This window comes from Rousettus aegyptiacus, unplaced genomic scaffold, assembly GCF_014176215.1.
Source record: "Rousettus aegyptiacus isolate mRouAeg1 unplaced genomic scaffold, mRouAeg1.p scaffold_m13_p_3, whole genome shotgun sequence".
NCBI classification, from domain to species: Eukaryota; Metazoa; Chordata; class Mammalia; order Chiroptera; family Pteropodidae; genus Rousettus; species Rousettus aegyptiacus.
This window is the reverse complement of record NW_023416306.1, coordinates 52,066,413-52,088,188: the sequence shown is the minus strand read 5'-3', so window position 1 is coordinate 52,088,188 and position 21,776 is coordinate 52,066,413. Positions and strand designations below refer to the sequence as shown.

The 21,776-nt window shown below is 34.0% G+C and overlaps 1 protein-coding gene across 49 annotated transcripts in view; it reads left to right on the top strand.

Annotated features, from left to right (window-relative positions):
- Positions 1-21,776, top strand: part of PTPRD (protein tyrosine phosphatase receptor type D) — a 1,934,582-nt gene that overhangs the window by 1,709,748 nt on the left and 203,058 nt on the right. The window lies entirely within an intron of this gene.

The following is a 21,776-nucleotide window of genomic DNA, read 5'->3' as shown; positions in this document are numbered from 1 at the left end:
GTAAATTAATAGGACAATACCATTGTGGACCCAAAAGGTAATAACCTAAAATAATTGTATTTAATATTGGTTAATTAAATTTTGTTCATAGGCTTAAATTATGCCCATAGGACTCAATGTCGACAAAATCAATTTATTTCAGTTGTTTTTTTACTTATAATTTATCTTAAAATTAAGGTCAATTCCAAAGCCTGACTTAAATCTTCAGTGTCATCAATATTATTTCTTATTAGTAAACAGAACATTTCTTCTATTTTGGTAATATTACATATATTTTTGAGTACCTGATAAGGAAAGAAAAAATAAAAATAAATCCAAATACATTATTAAGTAAAATTTCTCCCATAACTAAATTTCTTTTTTTCTAAAATAAAAAAATATTTTTAAAAAAGCCAAAAATATTTGCTTTTTTAAAAAATATATATATACAGTAGTACCAAAAATAAAATTTTAATATAGTGGGCTTGATGTTATTTATGTGAGATGATAAGTGTCTAAGCCAAAGTTATGCGATGTCACAAAAGCAAGCCGCCTAACTGTTGTTAAAATATGAGTGACACTCTAGACCACCATGGTCAAAGTGCCACAGATAAATACTTAAGATATTGAGAGGCTAGGATGAGTTATTTGTTCTGATACAAGTTTAAAATTATTCCTGATTCATGGCATGGTGAAGGGGGATCAGGATCCTTCTGTTTTGTTCCTTTCTTTCTCTTGTGTGGACATTTAATACTCTGTGGTAGGAGCCCCCATCTCCTGCAGAGCTTCAACCTCACAGAGTTGCTTCTCTGATCACAAGGGAATCCTTTGCACAAATAACTATGTGCAGACATGGGGATGATAATTTATTGCAAAGCTATTTGAGTTGAACATCTTATTCAAGTCATGGCCTTATAATTTGTCAAGTGCATGACAAAAAGAAAAAGCAAAAAAGCGGGATGGGAAAAATATTACTGTCTCTGTTAAATCTCAGACTGTATGCATGAATGTTGAACTCTCTGGGTTTGTATGTAACATACTGTTGTAAATGTGTGTTGTAGTCAAATGTCTAAAGTTTGACTATGTGTGTTAAGTTTCTAAAAAAATATTACAAAATCTCTAAAATGCATGTTTACTATATATTATATATTTTTAAATTATGCTTACTAATCATGCAGAGACAACATTTGCTCTGATGGCAGGCCTGATTTTTTTCCATCTTTATCTTAATTTTATGAACTATATTAACCTATGTTTTTTTAATCATTGGTATCCGTATTTTGATTTCACTGTTTTTGCTGATTTTTATAAAACAATAAGGTCAAACGTAATAAAGGACTCAAATGCTTGCATGTAGAGTATTGTGCAAAGAAGAACTGACCTGCAGACAGCATTGCACTTAGTGATTATTACTATTATTAGATATATCAAAGCCATTTGTGGTTCAAGAGAGGTGTGTGTATAAAAGTTGAAACTACAAAAGTGAAAAGCTGCTTGTATTACAAGCCCGTGACAGTCAAAGCAAGTCAGCGATAGAAGCCCAATATGTAAAATATGGAAATAAGGTGATCTTGATCAAAGGTGGGCAGAAAGTTCTCTCAGTCTCCTTATCCCCACAGGGGCAGTTCCGAGGTATAGCTCCTTACTCAAAAGTGCCACACTCACTTTCCTAAAACACTTCTTTTGTCTGTGCTGTCTTTCTTGTTTAAAGCAATATAAAACCGATACTGAATGAAGCTTCAAAATATCCCTAATCACATGTATAAAACCATCATAAGTAATCATGAGATAAGTACTGGCTTCCTGAGCCTTTAACATCAAACTTATTACATTCTTAATCTTGTTTCTGTGTTGATTTTTCAAAAAGTTTTCTGTTTTATTTAAAGTAGTATATCTAGGCGAACCATTGTTATCAGCAGAAAATTAAAGACTAACAGCTTTTAAACATGAGACAATGTTTATATAATCATGAGCAAATTTACAGACCTATAAAATTAATGCAAGAGGCAGGATGTGGAGGTAAGAAAGCAAGGTAGGTTTTAGGCATTGAGAGTGAAGATTTTCCTGTTTTCATTCACTAGTTTAATGTAGCATGTAACATCATAAAAATTCTTTTGGTTGAGATAACTCTTCTTTTTTGAAACTGATCCATCTAAAGATATAAGCAGGAAGAAAATCAGCGATTTGGGCAGAGAAGGAAGGAATAAATTAAGAATAAAGTGTAAATTGTTTAGCTTTTTCCCCCTGTAAAACATATTTGATACAATCTTTTAAAAAATATAATGAATTATAAAATTAGCAATATTTGACATATCTGGAAGTTTGCCAAATCTGGGACTGATTGTACATAAGAAAATTTTTGAATAATCTGTTTTGTAAATTTTCACCTTGAGTTTATAATTCAAGGAGAAATTTTACAATGTTTCTAATTAGTAGCAGTTGGTATTTTTAAGTAAAAAAAAAAAGCAAACTTTCTTTAATAACAGATTCTATAAGATCATTTTAGGGAAGTTTTTTAAACATTGAGAACTTTTAATGTCTCTCTTAAGGATATTATGTGACTGCTCAGTTTTGATGAAACGAAGAGTAAACAAGCCAGAATGGAAGGTGTGAGTCTTCTTAATTTTTGTTCTTTGAAAATAAATTGCCACCAGGTAAAAGAGACACACCAATGGTTGTGGAGAAGAGATGTGCGATAATTGGAGGGCTCAATTCTTTTTTCCAATTTTACAGGAAGTTATCTCAGATGTTCCTTAAAAAAAAAAGAGAACTTTTCAAAAGGAAAGGTTAATAAAGGTCTTCTCTTTGCCTATCTCTAAGCAGAGGGTTACAGACTTTTTCATTTTACCCTTACTTTCTACAGGTTCATAATTCTAAATAGGTTGGAAGATAACTAATGGCATGACAGAATTTGGGGGAACAGTGGGCTTTCTTCTGCAAAATACTGGTCTTTGCTGCCTGTAATTCCATATCATAACTCTTCTGGAAATTTTAAGGTGTGAAAAAATAACAACCCTTGGAGTAGAGCGGATCTTAGTCTTTGTAAGAGGTTACTGAAAAAAGTTTCACTTAGGTGTGTTAAAATGAAGAGAGGTGCCTTCGGTTTAGGCGAGAAGGCCTTGGAAGAGGAAGGGAAGGTAAAATATTGCCAAATCATTATTTCGTCTATAGTCAGGGATGTTTCTGAATTTAAATTTGGGAAGTATTTTCTATATACTAGAAATGGCATAAGCATTTCTATGGCTGCGACTGACGTATTAGATTTGTTAATGACATTCAAAAGTCGATGAGAGGCAACTATTATGCTATTATTTTAGATAGCTTTTGGAATTTAAAAGATTAACATTTACAGAAGCTTCCTAAATTATTAACATTTCTTTTGAATTCTTTGGAAAATAGAGCTTGATACACACACGCATGCACGCGCGCACACACACACACACACACACACACACACACACACCCCTCTAAAAGAAAATACTTGGGGAAAACTCTGATTTATGCCAGAAGTTTTCATTTGGCTTTTGACTCAAAAGTCATTAGAATTAGTGATTATAATCAGGTTAAAAATAATCTAGGTGTCTAATAGCGGTCTAGAAAAATCACATCTACCTGACACACATAGCCCTGACCTTTCTCTTCTGTTCAAACTGAGAATCAGTATCGGGTGTTCTCTTCCTTGTGTTTTACCAAAGGTTAATAATCAGCCTTTCAAAACCACTTGGTTCAAAATCCATTTTTCTCCAGATGTCTCTAGCAGTCTAATTACCAATTTTTTCATAGGTGATTTAGGAGTGATAGAAATGTAAGATTCCAAAGAGATGAAGGCTAAGTCTTTGCTGTTGACAGATAATGTACAAGTTGCTGTCACATTGCTTTGAAGTCACTGTTGGCAGGGAGGCAGAGAAGCAGGGAAAAAGGGAGGGAGGAATCTTCCATCTATCTTATTTATGAAATTCTTGGTCCTAGTTTAATACCTTTTGAGATTTTCAGACCCAAGTACTAAGTCCCCACGATGTCGATAAATGATATTGACTGTAATTTAACACCTCTACAATGTACAGAACACTTGGATATAAAACATTTTACTAATTAAACAAAAGCCTATTTGATGTTAAAATTAATGACTCAGTTGCAGAATTTTAAAACTAACATGTTCCCGTTTCTATTTTAATAGATTGCCTATAACTGTTATCCTCTCACATACCTTATAAGAATTCATAAAAAAAGGTTAGCAATGAGTTTTCTTAAATTTCCATGAAATAAAGGTCTCACTTTAAATACGTAGTCACAGTGATGACTGCTTAATATCTTAGTCTTCAGAAATGAATAATTTATTCATTTGTTCATTTATTCAATCACTCATTCAAAAATGTCATAGTATACTAGAAAGAATGCTGTGCTTAGAATCCAAAGACTTATGCCTAAATCTTGATTCCATGAATAAATGTATGTAACTTAGCTTGTTCGTCATATCTCATTAGTAGAAGAAGAAAGTTGCAATAAATTTATCTATGATTTCTTCTAGCCTGAAAGTTCTATGATTCATTCAGTTATTGATCAGGCATTCTGAATATGTACTGTGTACAAAACATATTGAACTAGGATTTTTTTTTTTATCTCAAAAGACTCATAGTCCAATATAGATGATATCACATTAATGTAAATATTTTTATTCATAAAAGGTCGAGCAACCACTATGGTACTGATTCAAGGAACTCAGTTTAGTGGGAGACACTTTTTTTTCAGATAATTGTAACATCTTTAGTGAAGGAGATGTGTCTATGGTATTATGGAAGCACGTGTGTGGGCACCTAATTCAGATGATACTGGAGATGAGGAGGAAGTCAAGGAGGTTTCTTTGTTTTGTTTTATTTTGTTGTTTTTTGAGAAAGTGACTACCCAGCTGGGTCTTTAAAGAATATGTGTATGAGGGGATGGGATTTTGAGCTAGTGATAATACTTGAGAGAGAAGGAATAGAATGAATAAAGAATAAGAGCAGTGTAGGCAAAACAAGTTTATCATTAATTCATCATGAAACACATCTGCCTTGCTTCATGATTTTTTTCTAGTAGTTTGGCTTGTTTTTGAATCAATGTGAAACACTCTTTAAAAACTCATAAAATATTATATCATTCATAAAAGGGAGAAATTACAGCTGAGATAAATAGGAAAGACTTACTGAGAAAGGTAGTACTTGAAAAAGGTGGTTATATAGAATTTATATGAGGCAAGATGTAGGAAACATACTCTGAGAAAGAGCACTTCAAGTAGTGAGAATACCTAAGACAGCACCAAAAATCGAGATAGCCAGAACCATATATACCCAAGGAGATACTGAGTCTAGAGACTTTGAGAAGTACAGTCTTAACATTTAGCCATTGGTGGTCCTTCTTTGGAATTTTCAACAGGAAGGGGCTGGAACTATGTTTGATAATCACTTTCCCGCTTCAAATTTATAGTTTCTAGGCAATTCACTTGCATTTAATTTTTTTTTTTTATTCCTCTTTTACTGGGCAAATGTATCCCAAGTACCTGCCATGTTTCAGGTTCTGTTCTAGGCACTGGGGATCCAAAGATGAATTGGATACGCCTTCCCCTCAAAGAGCTTCAGGTAGTGAGACTTACGGGTGATCGACTAAGACCCGTTCCGTCAGATTTTGTCTTACTCACACATGAAAGTATAGCTATAATGAGTTTACTCTTAGGGAAAACCTGTGTCCTTCATTGAGCAGGTTTGCAGAGGGCTATCATCAAAATTGTAAGGTTTTGATATGCTGTTTTTCTTATGCTGAAACAGAAAGATAAGGAACGGGACTCCCAAATTTACCAGTCTGTTTTTTTTAAGAATATGATTGAAGAAAACAAGGGAGGCTAACCCCAGCTATTCCTACAGATTCCTAAACAGTGATTCTTTGGCTGACTTCCTTCTTGAAGTAGAAATACACCTACACCCTAGAGCAAGCAATTCTCCCACATATTCTGTTTTTCATATGTTTGTAACAGTAGTTTTAAAAACTGCCCCTGCCAAAGAGGATGCATCGGTCTATAAATGAAACCCGCTGTATATAGGATTTACATTCAGTGTATTTCTTTTCCAAGGAGATATTTTCAATTTCTGTTCCACTGGTGATTTTATTCTATATCTAGCTTTCCTGGGAACCCTGGTTTATAACCTTCACATATATGATCTATCATCCTTGAAAACTAGTCCTAAGGTTCCTGACATCTCATAAAGTTCATTTTGATTTTTTCTCTATATAAACAACACTTGAACTAAGACTTTCTATTTCCGAAATGTACTATGATTTTAAAGAGGCATATTTTGTTAATACTATTAATAATAAAACTACAATGATTAACCTGCCCTAATGCTTTATGATACAATGTCAGAAACCAGGAAATCATCAATATTAATTTGTCATAAAGCTGAAATATTTTAGGATGAGTTTACCAGTATAAAATTAGGTTGAATGAAAGAAACTAAATATTCTGTATTTTTTCTCTTTTCCTTTTGATGACTAAACAATTCACTGTACTCTGCTTTATGGAATTTTTGTTAGGTCAAGCATGGTATCGCCTGTGTGTTATAAAAGAAAAGAAATTATTCATATTTTCTATGGTAGCAATATAGATTTAAAATATGAAGTGTCAAAGAGAGAAAAATGTGAGAGGAAAGTGCTTCCTGGAACACTACCCATGCTTAGGAATTACATTTTAATTTCAAGTCTAATGCAATGTGCTGCACTTAATATTTGATGAGAAAATGAATCTCATCCTTTTTATGAGTAGTGCATTAATAGCTTATTACTTAAGCAACCAAGTGTGGTTCTCACAGAAAAACAGTGGTATAGGAAATTACTATTCTAGGAAATAGCCACATGTTAAAATAGCAGTCGAGTGATCACAGAAAGTCTTATAACCTTAGGATGCACATCTATGTGTGATAAGCTGTCATATCTGGCAGTGCAAGCTCCCAAGTGCTCCAGTCTCAGCCCTTTCCTGACCCCTCCATGTTCATTTCACCATGCTTTCTTGTGCTCCAAGCCACTGTGGTTCCCTCAAAAACTCAACTGACAGGGAACAGATCTCATTGCCACATTCTGATCTTTCCCTTTTATATTGGCTTTTTATTCTGTCTTTGTAACTAGCTTCATAATTACCTTCATCTGAGGGCATTTTTCAATGAAGAATCTATTATACTTCGAGAGACAAATTTTTCCAAAAGTTTTTATTTAACCAGTTGCTAAATTTTGCTAATCTCATGATTTTCCTGAAATAACACTCATACTATAACTAGGGAATGGGGAAGGTAAATGTTTAATTGGATAATACATATTTTTATGACTTGGATTGTTCGGATGTGTTTTTAGACATTTCTTCAGATTCTTCCCCCACTAAGCAAATACGCAAACCAAGCAATCACACTTAACCACTCATTTAGATAATACAATTTTCCAGAGATTCTTGCCTTGTCAAGAACAATGTGACATGACTTTACTTTGACTGTGAATGTTAACTGTGAAAGAGGAATCTGTTGGAATGCTTGGTTTTTACATGTGCATGTGCATGTGTGTTTTTAATGGGATATAATTGATGTATAAGTTACAAACATTTAAAACTGACAGTTGGATAAGTTTTGACACGTGTACACCTGTGAAAACTTTAACACATTTGTAATCCCTGCATCTTGGCCTGCCCCACCCTAGCTTAACACCAAACACGCCCCACACAGACATGGATCTGCCACTATAGGTTAGTTTTTATTTTCCTGAATTTTATATAAGTAAGTTATATAACATGTACAGTTTTTACTTAGCTTACATGAAACATGATTATTTCAGAATTCGTTCATTTTGTCTATAACAATTAATCCTTTTTTTTTTTAAATTGCTGAATAGTATTCCATTGCAGGAATGTATCAGTCTGTCCATGCTTTTGTCATTTCAATAAGTGGTGCTAGGAAAGGTGACTTTCCATACGCAAAAACAAAACAAAACAAAAACAAAAACAAAAACAAAAAAAACAACCTTTGACCCATACCTTATACCAGTTATAGAAATTAACTTATAAACCCAAATGTAAAAAAGTGTAAAACCATAAAATTTCTGAAAGAAAGCACCTGAGAAATTCTGTATGATTCAGATTAGGAAGTATTTTTAGCTATAACCTCCAAACCACAATTCCTAAAAGAAAACATTAATCATGTGAATCTCATCAAAATTAAAAACTTCTCTTTAAAAATATTAAGAGAATCAAGCTCCAGACTTGGGAGAAAGTTGTTTTTTTTTTTTGTTTTGTTTTTTTTTTTTTTTTAAATCGCCAAATTTGAAACTTACAGAAAAAGTTCAAGGAATAAGTTAAATAATAATATCATTATATAAAAATTTTTAGGGTGAAAACTTAGCTTAAGTTTTGGATAAACTAAGTAAATTGAAGAATGAGAATTGTTAGCCCAGATACTAAGCCCTCAGTACTTTACATTGTTGAGCTATTTTATCAAACCTGTAATTGCTCGATGGCTATAGGAAATTTTATTATCAGTTAACCAAAAATGGGAAAATGAGGAGTTCTGTGCCAGTGATGAGGTGTATACTTCTATCTCGAATTTTCTCTTGCTTTAGATGCAGAAATTACATCTAATTACATCTGTTTCCCCTCTATTAGCAATTATCTTTGGTATAGGTTACTATTCTATGTTCAGTGGTTCAGTGGAAGGTTTTTCAGAAAACTATGCTAACTTTTAAACTCTAGTAGCCTTACTTACACTTTTCCAAAATGCATAGCTTTTAAAAAAATAAAAATAAAACTAAGTTGTTTTGCTAAGCATCTCTCTTGGGCATTGGAAACATTCAGATCATTAAAAAATATCTGTTTGGGCATTTTAACTACTGTCCTTACCATTTATAACAGTGCCAACACTGCTTTCCAATCCTGGATTTAAAAAGGATAATACATATTTATATCGCTTAGTTTATTCAGACTTTGTAAAAATAATAAACTCTTGAAATTCAAGTTTGTGTATCACCACGAGTATTACAGTATAAAAGGAAAGAAAACTTTTGCTTCTTTATTGGCACTTGAGCAAAAGAGCCCTGGAACATTTATTTATCATCTGAACCCTGTCAACAGTAAACTGAAAAGACACAAAAGACAGATTCATTTACCAGTAGAGATCTCGTCCTCAAGCTCTGGTTAACACTGTTTTGAAGAATATTTTATGCTCTTTTTACTGTCACAGCATGATAAGCAGTGTGGTTTCTGTAAGTGAGTCACTTATCTTACAGTCTTTAAAGGGTATTGTTTGTTTGATAGTTTGAGGGGAGGAGTAACTTCAGAATTATATTCATCCTTAGTATTGCTGTATCATCTGTCTACAGTTGATTGATTGAATGACTGTTTAACTCTTTTCCAGTGTTAAATAGACAGTCATCTATAGACACAAATATTCAATTTAATTACATGTTGATTCCCCTTAATATAAAAGAGCCTCCATGTACTTAAACAGTATATATCTATAGATTTAATACTTATTATTTAACATGTACATTTCAAATTGATATTGGCACCTATTTAAATTGTTCCTGTCTAAATCACCTTGTTTGTTTGTCATACCCCATTTTACATTTGGCCTTGTTATTAACAAACTTATAAACTTTGTTATATATAAATACTTGACTTAGATTTTAAAAATCTATCTCACCTTTTTAAAGTTGGTTGATCGACATGTGGAGATTATAACTTGTTGAATTGAGAGATTACAAATCTGTTTCATCTGTAATACTTAAAAAGCTAGGTGATGACTATTTTGAAGGTTATGCAAATTAAGGCATGCTTAAAACATAATCCTTTCTACATTAAAAAAAGAAGTAGCATCAGTTTGAATTTACATCTCCCTTGAAATCCAGCTCTTTTGCTTGCCTACTGCAAACAGACTTTGCCTACGAATTTATTAATAATATTAGTTGAAGATAGAAGGGATGAAATCAATGCATTATTCCTTTGCTGGAGTTACAGAAAAGTTGTCAATGAAGACTATTCTACAGACTTTTTATTTGCTCTAGGTAGGCAGAAACACCTTATGAAGCTCTACATTTGCGTTAGAAATGTATTTTGAAAGTCAAAATGGTATCTTTTAAAGCTGACTTCTCATGGGGCTTGTAAATTACAGCTCTGAGAGTTAAACCTATGGGCTCAAGCAGTCAGCAGAGGTGTTAGTTTGAAATGTGATGGAGGGATTTCTATGCAGGTTGACTTCACAGCATGTTCTTAGTGTTGCAAGAGAAACTTAGGCCTTGGATCTATTTCCAGCATGATTTGTGTGCAGAAATGGCTTCTTGTTCTTGATAACTGGAACTTATTACATTGCCCTCATCATGGTGACATGTACAAAGATGGTATTTAAGGATAATAATTTGTTTTCTCTATTTAGATAAATGTAAATCTAGTCTTTAAATAAGTTTTAAAAAGATAAACCATTTTCTTAGATAAAATTTTATCATGATACAATAGAAACATTTAAATGTTTTTCCTCATTATTTTTAAATAAGGGATTGTTTTACTTCAATGAGAACAAATACAATTTGGCTTAAAACTAAGAAAAAAAGGAAAACTTTAGTTAACTATTAGATTGTACATAACCCTATGCTTGTGATTCTGATTTTAAAACTGGTTGTACCTCTTACGAATCTTATTACTAAATCACTAAATACCATATCTTGAACTTTTCCTATTTAAGTGTTTTTTAAAACCCCAAGCACTATGTTGTGGCCATCTGCATTTCATTTCAGTTCATCACTGCATGTAAGCAAAGTGGTGATTATAGGCAAGATAAGAAAGTGTTACAAATCAGGTTTACCCTACTTTGATAAAACTATTTTGAGTCCTCACACACTCTAAAGTGAATGGACAATGACAACAGCAAACATAAAATCATAACACATTTTTGATTAAACAACAGGTTTGTACAATAGCTCAAACCTACTGATTTGCTGGATTCAAGGCTTTATCTGGCCTGTCATGAAAGCTGAGTACTCTTCAGAGAGGTGAAAACCTGAACATAATTTAGAAGGCTGTTTCCAGACACTCCGTCAGAGCAGGCCTGGGGATGTACAGGCTATTTAAGCTCTTCAGGAGGTGTTTGATGGAGAACTTGAGGTTGGAAAGTGGTACGGCTCGGCGAGACTTGCATGCATGGGTGTCACCCCCTGAAAGGGAGAGAAAGAGGAAGAGCATATGTTACTGCTAGTTGGATATGAATCTCCAGTGGAGAAATAGTACAGGTGATTCAGCTCATGTTTATTTACCTTACAAGGCTGAATGAAAAACAAAAAGGAGAAAAAATACAGGAAATGAATTTAAGGCATTTTGAAATTGTCTACATTTGCTTAAAAAATAGCTAATTACTGATCCAAGGAAAATGGTGAGTATTCAACATTTAAAATTCAAAACAGTCAAACTTCAGTAGGAAGAAGAGATCTGCTTTCTCCTTCCCTCCCTTTCTCCTTCTCACATGTTTAGCATTGTCTTAAGCACATTTCCATTACTTCAAAATTGGTACAAGAGACCAAGGATCACTTATTTATCATGGCTGAAAAAAAATAGATTAATTACACTGATTTTTTTTGTTCAGGAATCAGACTTAATAACTAAAAGTGTTTCCTAACTTTAAAATGGTGGTATAAGAGAAACAAAAAATCATACTAAATATTAGTAAGGAGATAAGTGATCTTTTTTCTCCTAGCTTTATTGTCTACATATATATGCATATACACCCAAATATATATATTTTTTATATATTTACAAATTTATTACAAAGCTTAATTTTTTAACTAGGAGGAAAATTAAGATTTTGCTCCCCCCAAAAATTTTTTAAGTAAAATGGACTATACTAGGTAACATTTAGCATCTAATAACAAACATGCCATTTATTGAGTTCTTGCTATAATGTCAGGCACAGCACAAGTCTTAGGCACGCTGTTCACCACAATAAGTCCTTTCTCATGAGTAATGACCCTTCCTCCCCAGGGCTCCTGAATAGCATAAAGTTAGAAACCTACAGTGGATTAATGGCACACAGAGTAAGTTGCCTTGTACCTTAGTTAGTAACACAACCTAACTGCATATTCTGTTCACTTTTCTCATCGTGGCCCACTCCCTTCCTTTCACTGCCTGTCCTTTCCTACTAATCATCAGCTTCTGCTCTAAGCTTTTCTGGTATGAAACAACCAATATATCTTCTTTAATAAAAGAATTTAAACATATATTCACATAGAAAGATGGTAAAGGTCACCTTAGGACCTTTGGTTGGCCTGCCTTTGTAATTCACTTGGCTGCTTACCTTTGTATGGTCAGTAACAGGCACAAGTTCATCTCTGTGACCTGTACCACCTTCAGTTTCCTTACCAATCCAAATGCTTTAATTTCAGGTTTCTCAAGCTTTGGACCACTATATATTTATACCTGTCAAAAATGAAATCCTACATTTTAAACCAGAAGCAGCGCAGATAACTAAGTGCATGGTGAAAGTGACCCCAAATATAGCGAACCCATATATATGTGAAAGTGGGGTTCCTTGGAGAGGAAGGAAATGCATAACTAAATTAATAATTAAATGTATAGTTTTCCAAATAGATATAAAGGAATATAAAATACACACATGTATACATACAGACATAATTAGCATTTGCCAGCTAATTTCTCTCTTTTGGTGGTCTGGAAATACCTTTTAAATAGTCTGACTCATTTCTAAGGATTAAAAGCTTTTGATTGGCCACAGATATATATATATATTTTTTGGGTGTTAGTATATATCACCCATTTAGCCACAGACTGTTAGAAGAACATTTATGGGTAAGTTTATTTTGGGTGTCTTACAACAGAATTTCCATTTTTGACCCAGAGTAAGTAAACAAACATGGCCCAACTTAGTTGACATATGTTCTACACATGGTAAAATTGAATGAAGCTAAGAAACCAAACATATATACACAAAATGCCTTTAATTTTTTGTAGAGACTTTTAGATACATTTTTAGCTTCTTTAGCGAGAGTCATGTAAGAATGACAAGTCATAAGCAGAGTGAGAAAACTCAGAATTCTTGCCTTCTATTCTGCAAAACATTGAAACAGCCCAGATGTTTTCCCAAAGGGTAGCATGTGCTTTCCAGGTCAGCCAAGATATCCTTTATATCTCTCTGTTCCTGCTCCACGTCAGAAATGGCGATGTCTTCCCAGATCTGAATCTGCCCTGTCCCATTTCTGTATTTCTTCGCTACCCCGATGCTGGCAATGAAAAGTCTATGACGGACCTTGACCTGTGTCCGAGAAAGCTTTTTCATTGTTCTTATTTGTTGCCCACTTTTCATCCATCTGCACTTTGTGCTCAAGTACTTCCTCTGCTTATGTAGACTTTCTCTCTAGAATGTGATCAGCTATTGTTTCTGCTAACTTTGTTGACCACCTCACTATCCCTGCCTGAGCATTGAGAGCTGCATTCTAAATTGTGCCTGGAATAGAAATAAAATTCTACATTTGGGAGGTGTCCAAAGGAAGACGATGTGAAATCAGATGGCCGTGATACCCTTGCCAGTCAAAGCCGGTGCTTCCCCTGAGAAATTCGGATTGAGGATTCCACATCAGATTCTCCGGGAGGAAAGTCATGTGGATTAAAATGAACATCTTTCTGAAAATAAGCATAGTAACGTCATCTACTTTAACCCTCAGCTTGCCAAAACTAAAGTATGAGTGATTACCAAGTGAGAGTTTCAATGCTCTTTTCTCTTTGGGCCTTAAATTTTAGAGAACATCTTTATTTATTCTGGGTGTTTGATATATAATAATAGAAAATAGAATTTTATATAGTAAGATTTAGTCAATTGGAAGGTACTATCTTAAAGGAACAATGATATCTTTATGTGTCCATTCAAGCAATTGAATTTTTCAGTAGTTAAGTCACATACTCCTAGGTGTGAAGAGATTTCAATTTCAAAATAGTAGATTTTGTTCTTAAGTCAACTTATTCTCCCCACAGCAAATCTTGTAAAAATGATTTAAAAATATAAACATAAATTATTTTAAATATATGTTTATATATATGTAAAATATATGACGTGTTATAAGGTCTGTGGACTTAAATGTGTTTCATATATATTTTTAGTACTTAATCTAACAGGTCATAGAAAACAAATGTTTGTTAGACAATAAATGAATTTCTGTTCCAGGATTAGCTTTATTTTACAGCAGAACCTTTATAAGATTATATCTCAGTGAATACCTCTTCATCTAAATCCAATCAGTTAGCCTCTCACTTTGTCCACACTTTAAGCTATTTAAGAATAGATGACACTATTGCTCTTTCAATGCCTTTTTTGTTACTCAAACCAAAGTCCCTGCTGCTTTTTCTAGACTGATCACAAACCTTTCTGATTACCATGTACATAGTAGTTGCCCAATTTAAGTACCTTGACTAAAGGTTTTCCGTGGCTGTATTTAGAAGGTGAACAAGAAATTGATTTTCCCCTACTTTTAATTTTTCTGTATCTGAAAATGTTCTATATTAAATTTCTATGATATGAAAACTTAAGAAAATGGTATTTGCCCCCCCCCATTTCCACCAACACTAGTTTCGTCTCTGTTCTTTAAAACATAACTCAGGTATTCCCTGTTAATAAAGCTTTACTTTTGTAAACCTCCCCTTCTTAGTTGTAATCTGTGATCTTTTCTGCTCTGTATTTCTTAGGAGCCCCTGCAGCCTCTTTTTTTTAGTGTGTGTGCTTCATCTTCTTAAGTGAGGGTTTTCACTCAACTGAGAATTCTCAGGCTAACAATAAGGTCATACCTTATTAAAACAGTCATGTAGCTTCTCTGAGCCTATTAATACATCAGAAGAATGGGGGATCTTACAGGGTTTTGTGACTATTAAAAGAGGTCATACATTTTACAGTGCGCAGCCTTGTACCTGTCATAAAGGTACACACCTTAGTTCCCCTCTCTCATTTCTTTTCTAAATCTCTGTCTTATTTATCATGATACTCTCCTTGCAGGTGGGACAGGGGTTTGCATAGAGCATGTCTACTAAATGACTGATCATTTGGATTGAGATAATTAATTTAGAATGGAAGTAATGCATTCCATCTCTTTAACCCTCCAGAAGAAAGGTTAAAGGAAAGCAAAATGCTGTTTGTTTTTGCGCCATACCAGGTGACTCAGGCCCACTGTTTCGATTGTTCCAAACTGTTCAAGGTTAGAGCAACTCTACATATACTCCACACAGACTATTTTCTGCTTCCCTAGAGGGCTTGCTTGTAGTAGTATTTCTTCTTATATTATTTCTGTAAAGAAACAGCTTAAGAAAAACTGTGTTGTAGCATTTTTAAGTTGATTGAGGATCAGAGTTCAGATAATAACTGTGGAATGACATAATAAATTTTGTAAAGAAGGCCATTTGTGTTTTGCCCAATTCTCAGTTATAAAAAGATTAACATGGCAGCCATTCTAACAATTCTCTAAATTCTCGCTTCAGCTGGGCAGTCATTCTAGTCTGGGCCAGCTTGACTGATCACTACTGGCTCACTCATGCATCTGTGATCATGTGGTAGTATAGCTGAGAGCTAGATAATGGTGGAATATGCTTATTCTCATATCTGGGATTTGCCAGGCTATCGTCTCTGGTAAACAATTGGGCCACATATCTCTGGAAGTATTTTTCACACAGTGGTCATTGCAAGGTACACAAAAGCAGCCTCAGTGCTCAATAACATACCAAGTATCTTTTTCTTTCACATTAATGCCCCACCGTGTAATCACAATTAAGAATTTATAGCCATTTTCAGTCTACCACAGAGGGCAGAGGGAGAGCTAAGTATTCTCATATTCATGTTTGACTGGCTCTTGCCTCCAACATGGTTCATGACTTTCTCAGAGAAAGATGGTCTTACATAGTTAGTCCCTGCCATTGTGCATGCTGCCCAATGCTGTCTCTAGTTGGGATTCCTGTGGCTTTAACTCTTCCTTTATCATCATGACTCTTCTCATGAAGCTGCAAAAACTCCTCTGGATCCCATCTCTGACCTCAAAGGAAGTAAAGTAGGTTGGTGGGGCGCCTCCATCTCCTCCTCAGGCACTTCAGTGAGATTTGTTTTTCCCAGCACTCTGGGAGAAAAGTGGTTACCAAACCCCAGGAACACAAGCCGTGTTCTCTCAAAAACCTAAGCCTGGTTAGTGCTGACACAAGAAGAGAAACATGCCACCACTCTCCCTTTCGAGCAGATACTCCAAACTATGCCATAATTCTCCCTGAGAGAAAGAACCTTGCTCTTGCCAAGTATCTGTGGACTTTCTTTTCCCTCCCTATCATTTAGAAATTAGAGATTAGCCCGAATATTTGAATTTGGGGGTTCTAGGCTGTGATTATCAGTAATAAATCAGTTCTGTCACATCTTAGAAGCCCAGCAAGGAGTTGTCTGTTGCCATCACCTGGCAGTCTAGGTCATCAATTGCTTCCTTTAAAAAAGTAGTGGGTTAGGGGTAGGGTATTACCACCAGTCTTCAACTTAGGTCTTAGCTACCATTGAAACACAATTAGCAAAGTTTTACCCAAATCCTAAAATGCATTATTACATATATACTTCTTTGCTAAGTTCAATACATGGTTTTTCTTTATTTGGAACAGACTGGCTGGAACCCGTTTCTAGTTTGAGCTATTTCAGGGCTTGATTCTGTTGATTGCGTATCAGTGAAGTCTGTGCATGTTTATTCCAGGCAAAGAGTTGTTGCATTGAGTGGCACTCAAAATCAACCTTTAAGGGATCTTCATTATGTTTGGAAAATTGAATATTCATACCTATAAATTCTGTAAACATGTTAGCGATTTCCAGGGAAAGCCAGTTAATTTTCCTTCATAGTGAAGTGATTGAAAATGATCACATCAGATTGGGATCTGAAGCCATTTATAGTGACTGGTTCTTCAGGTTGTTAAATCTGTTAGTCTTGCACCCTTATTAATCTTTTAGGAGTCATTAATCTTGATGGGGTTTTTTGTTTGTTTGTTTTTTAAGGAAAGGAATGGAGTAAAAAAAATGATGAGCCATATACTCTCTTACCTATAATAATTTTATTGTTGAAAACAACAAATTGATTTGATATGGAGAATATAGAGATGGAATTAAATGGGTTTAGAGGATAAAAACTTCCATATTGAATGTCATTTGATAGAGAACAATCATATAAAGCAGAAATTTTCTTAAGTGGCTTCTAGAATTTGTAAAAGGTTCATGAGAAAATATTTTTTTTCCATGAATCATAAGCCCAAGGCCTATAGAAGAAAAGATCACTTAAGAGATTACCAATTATTGGAAAATGTACCTTTTGGAATAATTAGGAAAGAAAGAGAAAACACCCCAAGGGAATGAGGTATCTGTTGGACAAAAACCTCCCTCGAGTTCTAGTCTTATTGATTATGCTTTTATAAGAACTTTGCCACCCAGCTATCAAAGATATGCTAGAAATGATGTTTATTCATCCTTACATTCAAGGTAAAATTGGTATTTGCTATTGATTGTGTAAATAATGATTATGGCAGCTACAGAATGACCTTGCCCTCAACGGCAGGCCCTTGGAAGCAATATTCTTTTCATACTGTCTTCTGGTGCTGCTGTTTTCTTAATTCTCAAGTTTAAACGGCTTGATTCATGGATGAATTGGCAGAACATTTGAACACTAGATGAATGTCTTGGGTGTCCTTGTCAGGAATGCTCAAAGTCAACCCTTTAGACCATGGTAGCCAGTATGTCCTTCAGGAAATCTTACAGCTGGGTTTTTATACCATAAATTATATAATAAATCTATTCCAGGTTTTCTCTTTGATAGAGATTTTGCTTTAGTTAAGTGACTGAAAAATATGGTATCTTCTTAATGAGGTACTGTTTTACCACAAATTGTGTTGGAGACTATGTATTCATGTAAATGTGTGTACTATGTGTGTCAGAATGGGTGTGTTGTCAAGTAGGTTTTTAACAAAATGAAATATTAGTGGAACTTAAAATATATATGTTTGAGAGCCACTTGTTATTAATACAGAGTGCAGAATATATTTTTGATTTTACTTTTTACCTGATACAAGGTGATAGAAGTAGTGGTAAATATTTACTATATGACACATCTACCTTTGAACACTGTGCATGCACTAAAACATTTAATGCAACACTTCAAATATGGGAGGTACCATATACATGTAAAATACGTGTGCTGACATTGGAGACTTGAACATGTGTATTGGAATGTAGCCCTCATATTGAAAATACTAGAACAATATACAATCCTATAGAACATGAAGAATACATTTTTGTGTACGGAGTCCTTTTTTTTTTTTTTTTTTTTTTAGCAACATAGATTGGACCTTCAATTTTTCAAATTCCTGGAGATACAATAAAAAGTGATGAGGACAACTGTTCCCTTCAACTATGAGTAATTTCCTATTATGGTTTTTTCTTTGAGCTTGGTTCTGTTCAAGTTCATTAGTGGTGTTCGTATTAGTCTTACACTTCTAATTTAACTTGACTGGCTCTTTTTAATCTTTCAGATACTTCACTGGGATTAGTATGGGAATGGAGATCTGAATATAGATACATTAAATGAAAGTGTTTGAAACATTAGCACCTTCTTTGCATGATTACATGGCTTGAAGCAAGAGATAAGAATAGTATCCTTCTTTTGGAATCATTAAAAAAAGCAGTTGGCTTGATATCCTAAGTTAACATTAGACTTATTTTGTTTTCTGGCTAATTTACAACTTTAATAATTTTATACTGCCTATTTAAATACTTTCCTTTTTGGTTTATTTTTCATTTATTTTGTTTTACATCATCTTCTCAAACTTTATATTATGTTCTCATATGCTTCTTCTTACAAGACAAATATTCACACATTTTTATTTGTGTTTAAATTCTACAACACTTAAAATATAGTTACGCATCAAATGTTGTTTAAAAGGAATAAACATAGATGTAACTCAACGAAAAACAATACTTGGAGCATGTCAACAGTTTGCTTTATTTACAGACAAAATAAAAGTATTCCATGTGATATAGTTTGTTAATAAATAACAAATTAAAGTTACTAAAGGAAATTATTTCATCATGCTAAACCACTTAAATGCAATTATTTGATACTCTTCTCACTAAATTCTTCCCTGGCAGATCTCATTCATCCATGTGATTCCTACTATCACTTTCACATGAGTGACACTCAGTGTTTCAGATCTTGAGTTTCTGCCATGTCTCTTAGGTAACAACATCCAGCCCTGCCAACCCACCACTATTCACCAAAGAGCTAGAAGGCTGGAGATTTGAGATTTACTTTTATCACAGTTGCTTTCCCTTAAATAAAATAAACACTCCTAAATCTTTGGAACATTTCCCCCATATGTATCTAACTCGTCTCTTCCATTCTCTTCCTAGGAATTATATCCAAATACAGACACCATCATCTTACATTAAAACAAATACAGCAACCTAACCGATCTTGCTCTGTAGCCCCCACCACTAAACTCCTTTGAGAAAGACTATGTTTTAGAACATTAACAATTTCCTCGTACTTTCTTGGTTCAAAAAGATCTGGCTCCATATGTCCTACCAAATAAACCCTACAACCTTCTGAGTCCTCACAGTGGACCCAGTTGAACATCTCTGCATCAAGCTTCAACATACTTTCCCACACCGTCCTCCTAACCCCATCACCAAGCAAAAACACCCAACCAGAATCCACACTCCACACTGAATACACCACGAATACCTCTACATTTTGTCAAGTGACTTGAGGGTCCCTAACACATTCCTATCAGAATTATTTTCATGTTTTTGACTTCCCTCACCTCCAGAAAAATTTATCACCCACCCCTTTGTGCTTTATTAGTAGTTGATTCTTTCACATATTTACTTCTGTTCACATGCATGTTTCTACCATTATAAGACTTTTGAGGGAAGTTGTTGGAGCCTTCAGGTGCTAAATGTAGAGAGTCTGAGAGTTTTTTAACAAATGTTAAATTGAATAAATAATACTGCTATTTAATGTTAACTGTGAATATAATTTTCTGCAAGTAATATGAGAATGTGCTCTATACAAACATAAACATGATTACATTATATATCTTTAGGAGATACAGTCATTTAATTTTATAATGGGCTGAATATCTTAATTAAAGTGATTTACCTGAAAGAGAACTGAAACACTTAAGTCACTGTCTTTTCACACCTCTCTCCATCCTTTCTTTATTTCTTCTTTCAAATTAGTGTTCACAAAGTCAAAGTTTTTATGCCCTACTCTCTTGGAAGCTTACTTTAATGAGTTTGATTTTGGTTTATCATTACTGAAGGTAACTTTAACATTTCTCATAGACTGTTGCAGGCAATGTAGATTGATTTGTTTGTATGTCTGTTGACATCTTGGAGATCACCTGTTGTGTCCATTATATTTATTTAAAAGTTCTGATTTATAATATTTATACATCGTGTCTATTAAAACTTTGCTTCAAAGGGCTATAAAATTAATTTTCAAGGGAATGTTAACTATGATGCAGTAAAATGTTTGATGGTAGAACAAGAAAGCATTATAGTAAGATAGCTAATGTTAGGAGTGAAGGTGGAACAGATGCCATGGACTTTTTATGCTTTTGCTGCAAGTAGACCACAGTTTTAGCTTTAAATCTCCTAACAGCTTTGGAAATGAAAAAGAATAAACCTGTGACACAGATGCTCAATGTCCATAAAATAAAAACAAATCAGTTCTTCAGAAGAAATATAACTATCCCTGAGACTGAAACCAGGGAGAATATATTTCTCCCATAGTCCATCAGAATGAGGACATGTTGGAAAGAATATTCTATGCATCATATGCATGTTTAACTCTCTTCAACTGCATAGGGCATTTGCTTATTAAAGTCCCTCAGTGTAACCTGGGGAATTATTCCATAAGACAATTCAATAAATCTTGTTTTCCAATAAATAAGGGAACATTTCTAATCCGCTGGCTAATCAAAGGATCGTTTTTATATTATGTGGAAGAATGGATGAAGTTGCATTATATTAGTCAATTATCCATAATTATTGCTTTTCTGGCCAAGTTGTGATCAGTTTTGTCCATCAGTTTGAGGTTGGGATCCTGCTATGTACAGATTAAAACAAAACTGTTTAGTTGGTTAAATGGAGTTTCAGATTTAAAATGGTCTGTGTTAAGGCCAGGTTTGTACATCTTCTTAAACTATAGAGGGTATTAATACATGCTTAGATAGGCCAGCTACCCTCTACATTGAGGTGGACAAAGGGAGCATACACAATTTCAGCTTGAGTATGTATGAAGTATATTGGATCTCTTCTTAAACAGGATTTGTGGGAAATTAAGGAACTACCAATCTATGCCATAAAGTATAAATATACTAATTTGGACCCGAAGAACTATTAAGAAATTATAAGCAGGTATCTCTTTCATTCATTTAAAACAAAGGCTCTCGTAAAGTCCCATTTGAACATTTAACTGTGATTAATCAGTTGCAATATATGAACTTTGGTAAAATGAGGTAATGTCTGTGTAGACTCAGTCATTGGAAACAGTTAAATACTTCATAATATCTACCAGAAAGCATGACTTTGACTTTAGCTGATCTGTCTAGGCATTTTTTTTTTAAATCACTGTGCTTTTATAATAGATCAAATCTATTATAGTTGACTCTGTTCTAGAGCCCAGAATCATATTTTATCAGAAAAGCATAGTTCCCCTCAGAATTATCTCATGTTCTGCAATTT